Source organism: Mastomys coucha, unplaced genomic scaffold (genome assembly GCF_008632895.1).
Source record: "Mastomys coucha isolate ucsf_1 unplaced genomic scaffold, UCSF_Mcou_1 pScaffold23, whole genome shotgun sequence".
Lineage (NCBI taxonomy): Eukaryota > Metazoa > Chordata > Mammalia > Rodentia > Muridae > Mastomys > Mastomys coucha.
This window is the reverse complement of record NW_022196906.1, coordinates 107,513,557-107,529,125: the sequence shown is the minus strand read 5'-3', so window position 1 is coordinate 107,529,125 and position 15,569 is coordinate 107,513,557. Positions and strand designations below refer to the sequence as shown.

Genomic DNA, 15,569 nt, shown 5'->3' with positions numbered 1-15,569 from the left:
TGCCGATAAAGACAGACAGCGCAGGAGGTGGAGTCGAGCAGACACAGGGACAGTTTAGAAAAATGGGAAAGATACTGAAAGCTGAAGACGAATGTCTCTTGGAAGAGATTTTAATTTCCTTGTAAAATAATGGAGCAAATATCAGGAGGAAAGAAATCTAAAATCATACGGAAGGGAATAAAAGCAAGAGCAATAAGCAGATCAGGTTTTGTAAACAAAGATTCATGCCAGAACACCCAGCAGCATCTCCCTGATGGAATTATGGAATTAGTATATGAAGGAAAAATGAATTTAATACATTTTTGGTAATACCCAAGGGGGAGAAGGTGTGAAATCCAAGATTAACATTTTGGAGAAGTATCTGACATCTGCTTAGGCTGGGATTTCCTTTTTTAAAAGTTACTTTTTAGTTATGCTTGATTTCCCGAGAATTTCTGTGAGCATGTGTGAAGGTGGGCATTCTGTTTTGGATAGATGACCGTGATCTGAATCCTACAAAAATAAACATTACCCTCCCTCGCACCTCCAAATCCGCCACTGCGCTAAGAAAGGGCTGAGATGTTCACAAATTCAAAAGAAAATAATCTTTTGCTTTAACTCCAAATGGGTTATTTTGTGTCTGTAGAATTTCTGAGGACGATCCTATGTGAGGTGCGTGCATGTATGTATGAGTGTGTGTGAGTGGGCTCACCTGTGTGCACGTATTCCCATGGACACCAGAGGTCAGCGCTGGGCTCCTTCCTCACTGCCCCCCACCTTACTTAGTGTCTCTCACTGAATCTGGAGTCCCCAGCATCCACCTGTCTCCACCTTCCCAGGGCTGGAATTATGTATGGATGTCATCATGCCTACTTTTACGTGGGTATTGGGGATCAAATGCAAATTCTTATGTTTGTGCACAAAGCACTTTATCCACAAAGTCATCTCTCCAGTGTTGATACCTAGATCTTAAAACCTTTTTGGATTTATGTTTATGGGTGTTTTGTTGGCATGCATGTCTACATCATGTACATGCCTAGAGTCTTCAGAAAGATAGAGTCTTCAGAAAGATAGAAGCAGGCATTTGATCTCTGGTACTGCAGTTACAGATGGTTGTGAGCCTCTGTGTGGGTGCTGGGAATGAAACTGGAGTCTTCTAGAAGAGCAGCAGGTGCTCTTAAACACTGACCCATCTTTGGACTTTAACACTATTCCTGTGAAGATTTGATGACACATCTGTTGATCCTTTTTAAGCTCAAAGGTGCTTAGGGTCGACCAGGAAACCCACGCAGGGAGATGCTGGTAGAGGCCTGAGATTCAGTGCCAGACTACAGTGTTGAAGGCAAACAGTTATTGGTGGTTTTCAAAAGCAATTCTAAAAGAATATTACTGTATTTTTCTATGTAAATAGGAATGCCAGCATCCAATAAGAGGCCTGGGAAAGTGTTATTCTTCCTTGTTGTCAGGCAGCATGGCAGGGCTGGGGAGACAGCTCTGGGTGAGAGTGCTCGATATGTGAACATGAAACCTGAGCTGGAATCTCAACACCTGTGTAAGAAGCTGTGTGGGGCCTATACACCTGTATCACCCATGCTGTGGGGACAGAGGCATAAGGATCTCAGGGCTTAAGCCAGCAGCCTAGCTCCAGCTTGACTGATAAACCCTGTCTTAGGCTGTAAGGTGCAGTGTGGTAAGTAGGACATCTGGTCTCCTCTGGATTTCTCAAGTGTGCACATGGGCATGTGTACTGTCCCACATGAGTGCATGCACCATACACATACACGCATACACACGCACATGTACACACACTTATTAGAAAGAGAGAGAGAAAGAGAATAGAAAAAGTACATGGATAAGCAGTCTTTGGGACAAGCAATGGTCTATGATGAGCATTCAGTGTGATTGGTTGTCACAGACTCTCAGGCAAGTATGCTCAGTGCTAGGTGCCTTCACTCTGGGGGCAGTGACACAAGAGGGCTCCAGTTCAGTTTTAAAGGTCACACTTTATTCACAGACACAGACACAGATACACACACACACACACACACACACACACACACACACACACACACACTTATATATGTGTGCGTGTGTGTGTTTGTGCAGGTCAGAAGACAACTTTGGTGGTGTTCTTTAAGTATGTTCTATTTTTTGAGACAGGGAAACTTAAGGGTTCTTTGGAAAGTTGGTTGGATGATGTTTTGCTGGGGCACACATGTGAAGGAAGGTTGTCCTGAAGTGGACACAGGTGAAAGGCTCAGGTAGACTTGTGAAGGAATGTTTTGCTGAAGCAGACACGGGAGAGAGGATTTTCTGCTAAAGCAAGCATGTGAAAGGACATGTGATGAAGGATTCTTTGTTAAAGACAAACATGTATTTGTCTGCCTTAACATTGCATAGTTGAGCATAGACTCAACTATGGACTCCATAGAGAAAAATGAACCAAAAACCTTCTGGTGGTGTGTCTCGGTTTCTTGCTGCTTCCTTGGACTCGGGCTGATAGGCAGAGTGATGTCAGCTGAGACAGATGCATGTGCTGAGGCAAGAGCCGTGGAGAACACCTGATGTTTGGATAGTATAACAAGGACCCCACTGCCAGTGACAGAGGCTGGGCTAGTCTTGTTTATAGAGCTAGCTGTGCAGTGCTTGTTGGTCTCTCGTCTTCACTGATCTTCGCTTCCCTGAGAGAGACACAGCTGAGAACTTCTCCTGGCATCCCTCCTGGTCCCTCCTGCTGACTAGTGCCAAGGCTAGGGCCTGGATGTCTCTGCTAGGTAGTGCCACTGCTGCTGATTCGTGGTTGCTATCCTGACTCTACTGAACTGGACTACTGGTATACCTGTGAAATGTTCGTGAGTGGATCCAGCTGCCACTACTGACCTGGAAACTCAACTGCCAGGAGACAGACAGGAGTTGCTCCAAAGAACCATTTCTAAACAGGTCCACTTCTCCAGTATCCTCCCCTTTCCACTCCTTCTGGTGGGTGGTGGGCTAGAAGGGGGGGGGTTAAAGCATTTAAGAACCACCATTAAAAATCAGGTTTGAAAAAATTAAAATTACAAATCTCCGGTGGCCTGGAACATCACCAGTTAGGCCAGGCTAGCTGGCTGCTGAGCCCAGGGACCCAGCTGTCTCCAGCTCCCTTGTCAGCATGGTTAGGATTACAGGTGCATGCCAGGATGCCTGGCTTTATACCTTGTTCTGGAGATCTGAACTCAGGCCCTGAGGACACTTGCAAAGCAAGTGCTCTATTGACGAAGCCACCTTCTGAGCCCAACTTTTTGTTTGCTAAAATAGCAACAGTACATCATTTAGTGTTTGAACTGTGACTTCTTGGGTTAAATGCATTTATGTTGTGTGGCCATCAACACCATGTGTTTCTAGGACCTTTTTTTTTTTTTTTTTTTTTTTTTTTTTTTTTTTTTTTTTTTTTTTTGGTAACTTTAAGCTGAAACTCTAGACTCACTAAGGAATGCTCTTCCTCTTCCTGTCCCTGGCCCTTGGCAATCACTATGGTTCTGCCAATGGAGTCATCCAATACATATGGCTTTGTGTCTGACTTGTTTCAATTAGTACAGTGATTTTCAGATTCCTCCAGGATGTAGAATTTGTTAGAACTTCCTTGTTTTCTGTTGTCCAGATAGAGAAACCCAGGTTTCCCTCCAGGCAAGGATTGGGCCACTGACTGATGTTCTCAGCTCTGATTTTCTTCCTTGATAAGGCTGAATAGTAATGCAGTGTTTGCATACGCATGCCACCCTGCATGCCTGTTTGTCTGTGGATGGGCATCTACGGACTTGCCACCTTTCACATTATGATTAATGGTGCTATCCATCTGGTTGAAGAGTTTGCTTTTCATTTTTTTGCATGTTTATTGAGAAGCAGAATTGTGAGATCATATGGTAATTCTACAATAATATTCTGTATTTCTGCTCTTTAATGTCTTTGTTTCATTGGTAATTTTACACAGCAATATATCACATGGTAATTCTGTGTGGCTACAACATTTACATTCCCTGCAGTGACAGTCAAGGATTCTGACTTCTCTACATCCTGGCCACCATTTGTTATTCTCTTCCTCTGTATTCTCTGTTAGTCTACCTGCCGCCATGGGTCTGTCTGTCTGTCTGTCTGTCTCTTACTTGATATCCAAGTATCTGTGAAGGGGTATTTGTGAAGCTTTGCCTTGGGTTTCCTGATGACTGCTGGCCCATATACTCAGGTTCCCAGGTGTCTATTTGCATCTCCTTTACAGGGAAACGTCTGTTTACAACTTTAGCTCTTTTAAAGACTATCACAGGTAAAAAAAAAAAAAAAAAGACAGCATTTGTTCATAATATGTAGGGATTCATTTCTGAGCCCTCTTCTACTTTGGAATGAGGGTGTTGTTGGGGCCAAGGGTGGAGCTCAGTTGTAGAGTGCTTGCCTAGTCTGCATGAAGCCTGCATGAAGCCCTGGGTTTGATCCCTAGCACTGCATAAATCACATGCCTGGAATCTTAGTGCTTGGGAGGTGGAGACAGGAAGACAAGAAGAAAAGAAGTTCAAAATCATAACTATTTTGAGGCCAGCCTGGGCTACATGAGACTCTGTGTTCAACAACAACAACAACCACAACAACAAGTTGTGTGCTTGCTGTTGACCTGTGAGCAATCATTGTGTTTTGAACACTAGCTTTCTGTCAGTGGTATGGCTTGTAAACACTCCCTTGGTTCTGTGGCCGTTCTCACCCACTGTCCATTCATATGGAAAGTTTTAGTTTTGATGACTTGTAAACTATGGACTTTCGCCTCTCATTGACTGTTCCTTTTGTTCCTAGGAAGCCCAGCGCAGTCCAAGGCCGAGGAGTTTTGCCTCATTGCTCTGCTTTAAGGATGTCATGCTTGTAACTCTTGTGTTTAGATCTTTGGTTCGCTTTGAGGTAATTTCCTGTATGTTGTAAGGTAAGTGTCTAATTTTAGTCCTTGGATACACTGGTACTTTTGTCAACAAACATTTGATTAGGGGCTGGAGATTGGGTTCACCAGTATGTGCTGTACACACAGGCCTTGGGTTCAAGTCCCAGGACTGTAAAAAAAAAAAAAAAAGACAGCATTTGTTCATAATATGTAGGGGTTCATTTTTGAGCCCTCTTCTACTGCATTTGTTCAAGCATCCTCTATAGACCGAGCGTGGATGTTTTGATTATTGTGGATTTGTGGTAAGTTTTGAAATGAGTTTGAATTCTCTAACTTCCTTCTTTTAGAAGATAATTTTGCTTGTTCAGGTTCCCTTGAGAAACCATGAAAGTTTTGGGATGAGGTTCTGTTTTGCTTTTACAAAAGGGGTTACTGGAGTGGGGCATGGTGGCTCATGCCTGTAACTCGGCATTTGGGGGATTGACACAGGGAAATTGTTATGAGTTTGAGACCTGTCTTGGCTATGTAGTAAGTTACAGATCAGCCTGGGATACAAACAAAAACCCTGTCTCAAAAACAAAACAAAATAACAACAAAAATCCTCCATCCTCCTAATCCAAAACCAAAATAAAAATATTTTATCAATAGGTGTTATATCGACTTTTAACTTCCTTAGGCATTATCAACATGGTAAAAGTATGAAGTTTTTTTAAAATCCATATTCATGGGGTGTTTTTCCTATTCATATTGTCTTTAATAACTGTTAATAATGTCTTAGTTCTCAGGATCAAAGTCTTCTGTCTACTTGGTTGTTAGTTTGTTAACAAGTCTCCTTATTGACATTATCATCGTCATCACCACCATCATCATCATTATCATCATTATCATCACTATCATCACCACCATCATCAGAGTAATAGCAGTATGTGTGTTTTGCCAGCCTGTATATATGTGCATGCTTGGTGCTGATTAGGCCTGAAAGGGGATTGGATCCACCCGAACAGGAGTTTCAGATTATTGTGAGCTACCACGTAGGTGCTGGGACTTGAACCCAGGCCCTTTGGAAGAACAGCCAGTGCTCTTAACCACTGAGCCACCTTTCCAGACCAAAAGGTATCATCATTTTTGATGATTTTTAAATAGAATTGTTTCCTAAATTTCCATTCTTGAGCTTGAATTCTGTCCGGTGATTTGCAATTGTATCAGTTAGAGAGTTCTCTGTTACTAGACGTGTTACAGCGGGGATGAACACTTCCTGTAGGCCCCAAGGACAACAAACTGGATCTTAGATGGCTTCTTGGAGTTTGTGTGTTCGAAGTTTTACTCCCTGGTAGTGCTGTTGGATCATGACAAAGGCCTGAGGAGGCGCTTGGTAGAAGGTGGTAGATCCTAGGGTTTGCCCTTGGCAGACAGGGGTATTGTAGACTGGCCTGCCTTTTGTTCTCTGCCTCTGGGCCACCACATGGTGACAGTGACATTCTGCTGTAGGAGGCTTTGCTTTGCCACAGGCCCCAAACGTTGGGTCTGAGCCATCATGGATCCTCTGGAACCGTGAAGTTGTTCTCAGGTATTTTCCCCACAGTGTCAGAAGTTTAGGAATTGTTATCCTTTTCTAACCCAAGGGGCTTTAGCTTCTCATGTAACTTTGAAAGAGAAATTGGGCACTGGGTGGGTGGATTTTGGTAAGTTACCTATCTGTATTAAGTATTCGAAAAAAGGTCCCTAAACCATGGTCGCAGAAGTGGTTAATGAGTGGTCACCATGACCCAGACAGTGGGACACACACAAATGACACAGAACTGAAGGACATGTGACTATGGTTCTTTTTAAAAAAAATTTAAAGAAATTAAATTTGTTTGCCTTTCTCTCTCTCTCTTTCTTTCTCCCCCCTCCCCCCAAGTGTATGCCTGTGTGCGTGTGTGTGAGAAAAATAGAGATACACACATATAGATCCATGTCTGTCTGTCTGTCTGTCTGTCTGTCTATCTATCTATCTATCTATCCATCCATCCGTCCGTCCATCCACACACACACAGTATAGGCACACAGACATGAAGAGATATTTTTCTCTACCCCTCCCTCTGTACCTTATCTACTCACCTCAACCCAGAGCTTCCTAATTCAGCTACTGTAGCCAGCCACTGCTCCAGACAGAAGCCTCTCCCTCCTGTTCCCTGGGTTATCTCGCTCACCCAGCTGAGGAGCTAAATGCCCACCGGAGCCCCTCCCTCCTCCCCACTGCTGCACAAGGGGAGTCATCTAAGGATTAAGTGACAGAGCCGTCCTCAGAGCTGGCATGTTGATGCGCCAGTCTCTGTGCTCAATGCTGATTCGCTGGGATGGTGCTTCAAAGGGTTTTAAGTTTCCCAAAGTTCTCTGGGGGCTGCTGCTTTTTATTTCTCAGGGAGAGTTCCCCCCAACTCACCATTTGACTCTCTCTTGCCTTTAATAATTTCCAGTCACCTTGTGGTCAAGGACTCAGAAGCCTGATAAGCATCAAGAAGTCTTAACCTTACCCACATTTCTACAAATCTTAGACTCTTTGGTATTTTCTCCGTTATACAGATATGCGATAGCTAGCATAAAGATGGAGACAGGGAGTCAGTTAAGCTGTCTAAAGTCTGGAGAATGACCTATATAATGAGATGACTTGTAGGTAAGAGCAGACCTCTGGAGAATGACCTATATCGTGAGATGGCCTGTAGGTAAGAGCAGACCTTTGTTTGATGACTGATTGTTTTAAAAAATTAATATTGGCACATATTAACTATACATGATAATGGATTTCATTATGACGTTCACACATGTAGCAAGGTGTTTTGATCATGCTCGTGGCCGAGTCCTTCCTCTTCCCCCTTTCCATTGCTTCTATCTTTTCCTCTTTCCAAGTATCCCCTTTCCACTTCCATGTTTGTTTGTTTGTTTTTAATGGCCCAATGAGTTCAGTTTATTTATGTGTACGTGCATGCGTGCACTCATGCACGTTTTGCAGTGGTGTGCATTCGGAGGTCAGAGGACAGTGTGCAGGACTCATTTTTATTTTCACCACGCAGCTCCGGAGATTTCACACCAGTCCTCAGGCTTGGTGGTAAGTGTCTACCTACCGAGCAACCCTACCAGCCCTCAATGAGTTTAATGGGGTTTGCTTAGAGGAGCCTAGGCCAGGGCTTGTTTCCAGGGGGCACAGGCAGCTTACTGGGGCTATACCACTGAAGAAAGTGCAAAAGCCGTTCCTTTACAGGAAGAATTGGGCCGGCAAATGTGCCAACAGCAGTAGCCGGAGGAGCAGCAATTACTGTACTATTTAATGAGCTAAAAATGTCCTTTTTGGCTATTAACTGTGTCGTTTGGATAATACGAGTTTCCCCCAGGAGGGCTGTTACTGGTAGGCATCAGTCTGATTAGGTAACTGTTTCTGTGGCCTCTTTCACGCCCTCATCCACGCGCCCCCACATGCAGCGTGGGTGGTGGTAAGGGTGGTGTAGTAGGTCCCAGGGGCAGCGTTACCTTAGTAATTTTCTGGTAACACTCAGCTCACAGACATGGAACTGCAGTTTACAGGAAGCCATCTGTCTTTCTCAAAACAGTTCAGAAAAGGAATCCATTTTCTTTTATATAAATCCTCTTTGTCTTGTGATGTATAAATCATGCCTTTGTAAGAAGTCCTCTGAGGTATCAATTCAATGCATTCTCTCAAAACATCATCTCTCAGCATGGCCCTTCAATGCAAGATAATCCTTTATGGCTGCTGAAAAAGCAAAATTCATCCTGCGTTCCACTGAATTTCCCTGAAAGATGAATGTCAAGGCCATCTCTGTGTGCAGCCTGGTTTGGGGAAAATGGCAAGTGGCGATGGTGTTGATATTCTCTCTAGAGTCCTGGGCTTCATTTATTAGTGAGATTTGTATGTCCCGCCATGGTGTGCTGTGGCTCATGGTTGGGTCACAGGAGCCACCTTCTCTTAACTGCCGATGGTAGATGACAGGAGTTCAGTCTCTTAGGTTGGAGCAGCAGATAACAACCATTGACTGGGGGGTGTTGCATAGGAGGGGACTTATAAATCCCTCATCATCTGGCTCAGAGTCAGACAGACCCATGGTACCATTTATGCCAAGAGCACTGCTTGAAAGATTGGGTCAAGGCTAGACTTCACCGAAGTTTCATATTGCATGATTTCTGCTCCACACTGGCCTTTGTCTTACCCTCTTACAGGTGTCTCCCAGGAGCACGCCATCCATAAATCACTTGGACATAAACCTCCTTCTCAGGGCTGGCTGGGAGGAAACCCTTAACTGGGTCAAACTCAAGCCAACCGAAGACCTCCTAGGGAGATTTTTTTGTGTAGACTTGAAGGAGCTGTGCTGGGTTTCTAGGGCTGGAGATTAAATTGCCCCCCTTAAGGAAACTACCCTTGGTCTTAATGATTTTGTACTATGCCTAATGTATTTGATTGAAACCTGGGCCTCTGATCTCTTGCTGCCTACAGTGAATGTGAGCAGGGTGCTTGCAAGGCGTTGGCGCTGCCTCCGACCCTCCATTGCTGTTTTTATTTGCTTGATGAGGTTTTCAGGCGTCAGATATCATCTGGCTCCTGGGGAGTTTGTCCTGCACTGGCACTGGGCAGAAGATGCTAAAATAAGGTACAGATGTGGATTGTGAAGGGACCAGGGACTGTACACCAGGTGTCTTGGGAGCTTGAACAATCATTCTGGGATGTGATATCAAGGACGTTTGGATCAATGGATCTGAGCGGAGCCAGGAGAATCGGTCAAGAGATGGGATTAGGCTTAAGGCTGGAGAAGACACGGAGTTGTGCTGGCAGGCTTCATGACCTCACGTGGAAGTTATAAACCGGGTTCCATGTCTCTGTTATATAGGTCTCTCAAAAGGGACTCATGGCAAAAATGAACTTCTAGGGCCATAGGGTGTGGTGGGCAAGGGCTTTTGCTGTTGAGCCTAAGACTTGAGTTCAGTCCTTGAGAGCCACATGGTGGAGGGAGAAAAGCAATTGTTGCAAGTTTTCTATTGATCTCTATTATGTGCCCCACCCTAATAAATTAATAGATGTTAAAAATGATTTTTTTTAAATTGCCCCTGTATCTGTCTGAACTGTGGGCTTGTTTTGGCCAGTGAACATACACTCTCTGGGCTATTTCTCTTTATCTTGCTGGAAATGCATATGTCTTTCTAGAGACATTTATTCTAGAGATAGCATTGCAAGCACATCTACTATGTCTCTAAGTAAGAATCTACTCTCTGGGTTCAGTGGCACAGGCCTGTAGTCTTAGTTGTTTGGGAGATTGAGGCAGGAGGATCTCAAGTTTATTCTGGGCTTCAGAAAGGGGTTCGAGGCCAACTTAGACTTGGTCATGAGACTCTGACTCAGAAACCAACCAAAGCCAAGGGAACCAGCGCTGGACCTCTCGTCTTTATAGCTTACATGACTCTCTGATGAAAGGCTCCATGGTAATTTTTCCAAACTTGTGACCAAATACCTGAAATAAACCAACAAATCTAAGGAATGAAAGCCTTAAGGAAATGTTTTAGCCACGTTTTCTCTTGTTGTAATAAAATACCCTGACAAAAGCAACTCAAGGGAGGGGGTTTTTGGCTTTTTTTGTGTGTGTGTTTATTTTTGTTTTGTTTTGTTTTGTTTTCCCTCATAGTCTGAAGACACAGTTCACCCTGGTGAGGAAGTCTTCATGGCAGGAGCCAGAAGCAGCTGGTTACATCGTGTCTACAGTCAGGAAGCAGACCATTATGAAGGCTGCTATACAGTTTATTTCTCTTTGTAATGTAGCTCAGGACCCCAGCTTATGGAATGGTGCCACCTACATTCAAGGTAGGTCTTTTCTCTCCAGTTAACGGTATAATCTCTTTTGGGCATTGTCAGGCCCAGAGGCTTGTCTCTTAGGTATTTCTAGATCTGGCCAAGTTGACAGTATTACCCGTCATAACCTATTTAGCTCATGATCTCAGTCTGTGGATGGCTGAGTCCATTGCTATGGGTCTGCACAAGGCAGAGCATCATGGCAGACTGTCGTGGTTGGCATGGTGGAGCAGGGTTGCTTCACTCACGGTGACCAGGACATGCCCCACTCCCTCCCGTCAGGTCTTACCTCCCTGTTTCCATGTCCTCTCAATAATGCCTCTCATTAATTTTATAAGTCCCATCAATGGATTCATCCATTGACTACGTGAGAGTCCTCATGACTCATCAGTACCAGGACGTGGTATCAGCTGGGGACTTGAATCTCTCTCCCCCAAAGCACAACAGTTCACAATCAAGTTCACTAAGATTCATGACTTGTCTTGGGAATACAAAGACATGGAGAGAAGCCTTTACTCACAGAATCCAAACAGCTCCTTGTAGCATCGATGGACACAAAAACATCCATCAAAAACTTGAAAAAAAAAATAACAGAGTTAAGTAATCTTTGCTTTTATACAAAGCTCTGAAATGTTCATCCTGATAATATAGGGATTTATTTGCTTACAGAGTCCAGACCCTGGTTGCTCCCTCGGAACTATGAATTTACCATTAATTATTGTGTTTGTCGTTCACGTGAAGATTTTGGGGAAGTCGGAGGCCTTGTTTCTCCCAGTGGGTACAGCTGTGTGTTAAGGATCCAATAAAGTTCCATTTCTCTCTCTCTTTCTTCTTTAGAGGAACATCTGTTGTTCAGACTCATTTCTTAGGGCTGTTGTGAACACACTCTTCAAGCCCATTCTGCTCCCTGCCACCCCAAATTCAGCTGTAAATTTCCCTCTTGCCTGTTTTCTTCATGGGTAGAAGTAGCTTTGGAGCTGCGGTTGTATGTTAGCTGTTTTTACATGTCTCATCTGCTGCTGCCCCCTCAGCCCACCAGGAGTTCCCCCACAAGCCCTCCCCCTCTCTCCACTTAAAGGAGCCCGTTCTCTTCCTCACACCACTGTCATTTTCTTATAATCGTCTTCCAGATGGTCTGCAGGAAGTCCTGTTGCTGACTGTGTGGTCAGGCTCATGGCTTCCTGTATGCTGCCTTCTCTTCTAAAAGAATGGACCTTAAGCTTTCTGAAGTCATCTGCTGGCCACTTACAGATGGCAGCTTTCCGTTACTAGGTCACACCCAAGCTTTTCAGAGGGTAAACTTCCTTTAACGGTGAAATCAAGCATGCATCCTCTGGAAGAGCATACTCCAGATTCACAATAGCATCTTACAGCATAAAGCCTTACTCCGTAGCCATGCTGGTATTGAGCTCATCTATCCTGCCTCAGCCTCCCAAGTGCTGTGATGACAGGCACATTATACCACGTTTTGGCCCGAGAAAGAGTTGTTTTTCTGACCATAAGCCAACAACTTGGCACTCCACATTTTTCATGACGGGAGGTGGGGGGCATCTTGCCACTAGGTAGCTTTGAAAGGAGACAGGTGGAGAGTGGCTTTCTGCTCATGCCTTGGGTCTGGTTATATCTGGCGCACTGAGTGCTCTGAGGTATTGAATGTTGATATACACTTATCCTGCATTATTTGGCTGATACTTAGTCTTTCAGGGTGTTTCTTTTTCTTTAGAATGTTATTGTTCAGCAAGCCAGTTATGCGTGTCATCTATGTGTTAAGAACTGTATATTGGAAAGCAAATATGAGAAGACAAGGGTTATATCTCAAGTTTTTTTATATCGTAGTGAGGAAGTGTTTTGTTTCGGTTGCTGTACTAAAATACCCTGACAGAGGTAGCTTAGGGGAGCTGGGGTCTGTTTGGCTCAGAATTCTAGGTTACCGTGATCAGTGTGGGGAAGTTAAGGCAGGAGCCTGAAGCGGCTCGTTGCATCACACCCACAGTCAAGTGCAGAGAAGGCAATGCATGCATGCATGCGTGCTTCTGCCCAGCTTGCCTTCTGCGTTCTTATACAGTTCCGAATCCAACTCAGTGGACCGTGCAGCCTGCAAGTCAATAAGGACAACACCCCCACCATGACATACCTGCAGGCCAAACTCATCTACACGGTCCCCTACCACGTTGCTTCCCAGGTGGTTGTACATTGTGTTGAGTTGACAATTAGAACTGTCCTCTGCAGGAGAGCCCATAGCAGTTAGAAACACTGTAGCATGCAAGGCTTCTATGGTGTGTAAGGGAGCTCTATGTTTGTGTGAGGAGGGTACAAGTGAAGCCATCTGACTGTAGATACACTCACAGCTAGTACGTTTATCTTGACTGCTTCATTCATAAACTACTATGGATAGGCAACTTTCCATCACTCAGTCTAAATACTTTATAGGATTCTTTTATCAGCAGCGTGATTTACCAGTGTGTTTTTCAATTTCCAGAAGGTTTTTCTTTCACACTTTCCTTACTTATTGCTCAGTTATCAGAAATCACTTGTAAGATGATGATTCTCTGATACTTGTTAAGCCTTTCTTTGTAAGTATAAAGCTTATGATTGTGGTTAATTTTCCTAAGTATTTCATGCATGTTTCAAGTAGGTATATATATACATATAATTTCAATTGCATTAATTAAAACCTACTATCTTTCCTTTTATGTTGTTTCATTCATGTATAATTTGCCAAGTGAGGCATGTGAAGCCATTCCACTTGACTGGCTTTATCCAATTCTCCTTGCTAATTGTTTTGTTCCCTACCTTTTTGAGGCTATGTTGCGAGGTAGTATTTCTTTTGTGATTTTTTTTCCTTGTGAATCATTGTTTTTGAGATACAAAATGTCTCCATTTATCTGTTATAGTTAAGGTGACTTCATAATTTCCTAACCAAACAGATACTCTGGGAGTGAAGAGGGAGCCCAGGGTGGTGAGTTGGCATCACTGGGCTTTAGTAGGTAGAACCAGGCCGATCCCGGGCAAACTGGGGTGTTTCACACACATATTTATAATACTTGCGATTATGGAGTTTCATGTAACTTTTATATTTTTTCATTAAATCCGAACTCACCAAACCTAGGTATTACTGGGAGAATGCTAAGGGTTTGGTGTAGAGGCAGCTCCTTAGTTAGCTTTGCATTTGTTTGGAAGGTATCTAAGAGGAAAACTGACTCATACATTTAAATAAACCATTTGATGATGATGATGATGCTTTAAGCATCATTTTAGCTTCTGTCAGGTGCAGAGGATGAATTTGAATCCGAGAACTTGGTTGTAGATCTTAAGTCAACTAGACTTTCTGAGGAGGGAAAGGCTTGTCTAATGGGCTGTAGTCGTGGTCAGGTTGTAAGCTGGGCATATGACTATTTCTACATTCCACTGCCATTGGTATTGAAGCAGACCAATTTCAATTGGTATTGAAGTGAAACATTTTTTTTAGATATGTTGTGCTACCAACCAGCTAAGTTAGTCATGTCTCTTTTCTTTTTTCCTCATGCGTATATGTGTAGGCTTCATGCTGATGTTGGGAATCTTCTTTGGTTGTTCTCCATCCACTCATTGAGGCAGGGTTGGCCCCACAACTGAACCAAGAGCTCACCATTACAGCCAGTCTAATCTAGTCCAGTTCATTCCCAGGATCCCCTGTTTCTGGCTCCCATTACCGGTCTGTGCCTGTTCCACCTGGCGTTTCCTTGGGTTCTGGGAACCTGAACTCCAGCCTTTTGCTTGCCTTGGATATCTTATTCACTGAGCTGGCTCTCCAATTCCTCATGAACAGTTTTAAAATGTAACTCCTCTGAACTCTCTGGTTTGGGATTCTCACTAATACAGGTAGTGAAAACCTATGCCCAGCAACTGTGGAAACCCCAAACTCTGAAGCTTGGGGGCCTAATGGAGGCTTTTTACCATGAGTCTTAGGAGAGACAAGCTTTGCTATTATTCCATGTTGTGGTTGGGATTTGTCCCACCCCGTATACAGAGTAGATGATCTGGCCTTGAAGGACCTCTCAGTTAAGAAACCCAATCTCTTCATACTTTTTAATAATAGAATAAATCATGAGTAACTGTGGTCACCTGACTGACAGTATGTGATGTAATGAGTTTGTTAATTAGCCACAGAGGCATTCTATAGGGTATACACATGTATACCATGCAGAATACCATATTATAGTATACGTGAACCCACACAATGCCACCTGACACATGCTAGTTTTAAAAAAACCCCAAACACACATGCAATATGTGGGTTAACATTGGGACTAGTTTCCCTTTCACCCTGAGTTAGCATGGAGTCATGGTTTTCCTCAGCAATGTCCAGTGCTGTGGTCAAAAACCCCAGCACTGAGCTCGATCAAATGTGCCCAGTACTCTTGACTTCATTTTTCAGAAGCACAGAAAGATGTTGAATTTTGAATGTTCTGTTTTCTTTCCAACATTATATTTTTGAGGTGGAAATCAATCTCTCTCTCTCTCTCTCTCTCTCTCTCTCTCTCTCTCCCTCTCTCCCTCCCTCCCTCCCTCTCCCTCTCCCTCTCCCTCTCCCTCTCCCTCTCCCTCTCCCCCCCTCTCTGTATGTGTGTGTGCACGAGAGAGTGCATGGTGCATGTTCTTGTGTGGGTCAGAGGACAACCTTGGGTATTACTTTCCACTATTTAAAAGAAAATTGAGACAGTTTCTCACTGATCTGGGACTTGCCAACTAGGCTAGGCTGGCTGGTCAGTGTCCAGGAATCAGCCTGTGTCCACCTTCTCTGCAGCTCTGTATGAAATCTTCCCTTCCCTTCCCTCCCCTTCCCCTTCCCCTCCCTTTCCTTTCCCTCCTCTTCCCTTCCTT

General features: G+C 43.9%; 1 long non-coding RNA gene across 1 annotated transcript in view; it reads left to right on the top strand.

The window, feature by feature from the left end:
* The first annotated feature begins 5,029 nt into the window (after positions 1–5,029).
* Positions 5,030–15,569, top strand: part of LOC116073445 — a 33,845-nt gene continuing 23,305 nt past the window's right edge. The window contains exons 1-2 of the long non-coding RNA XR_004111807.1: positions 5,030–5,178; positions 10,543–10,718. This is a non-coding gene — a long non-coding RNA (uncharacterized LOC116073445). The remainder of the gene's footprint in view (positions 5,179–10,542; positions 10,719–15,569) is intronic.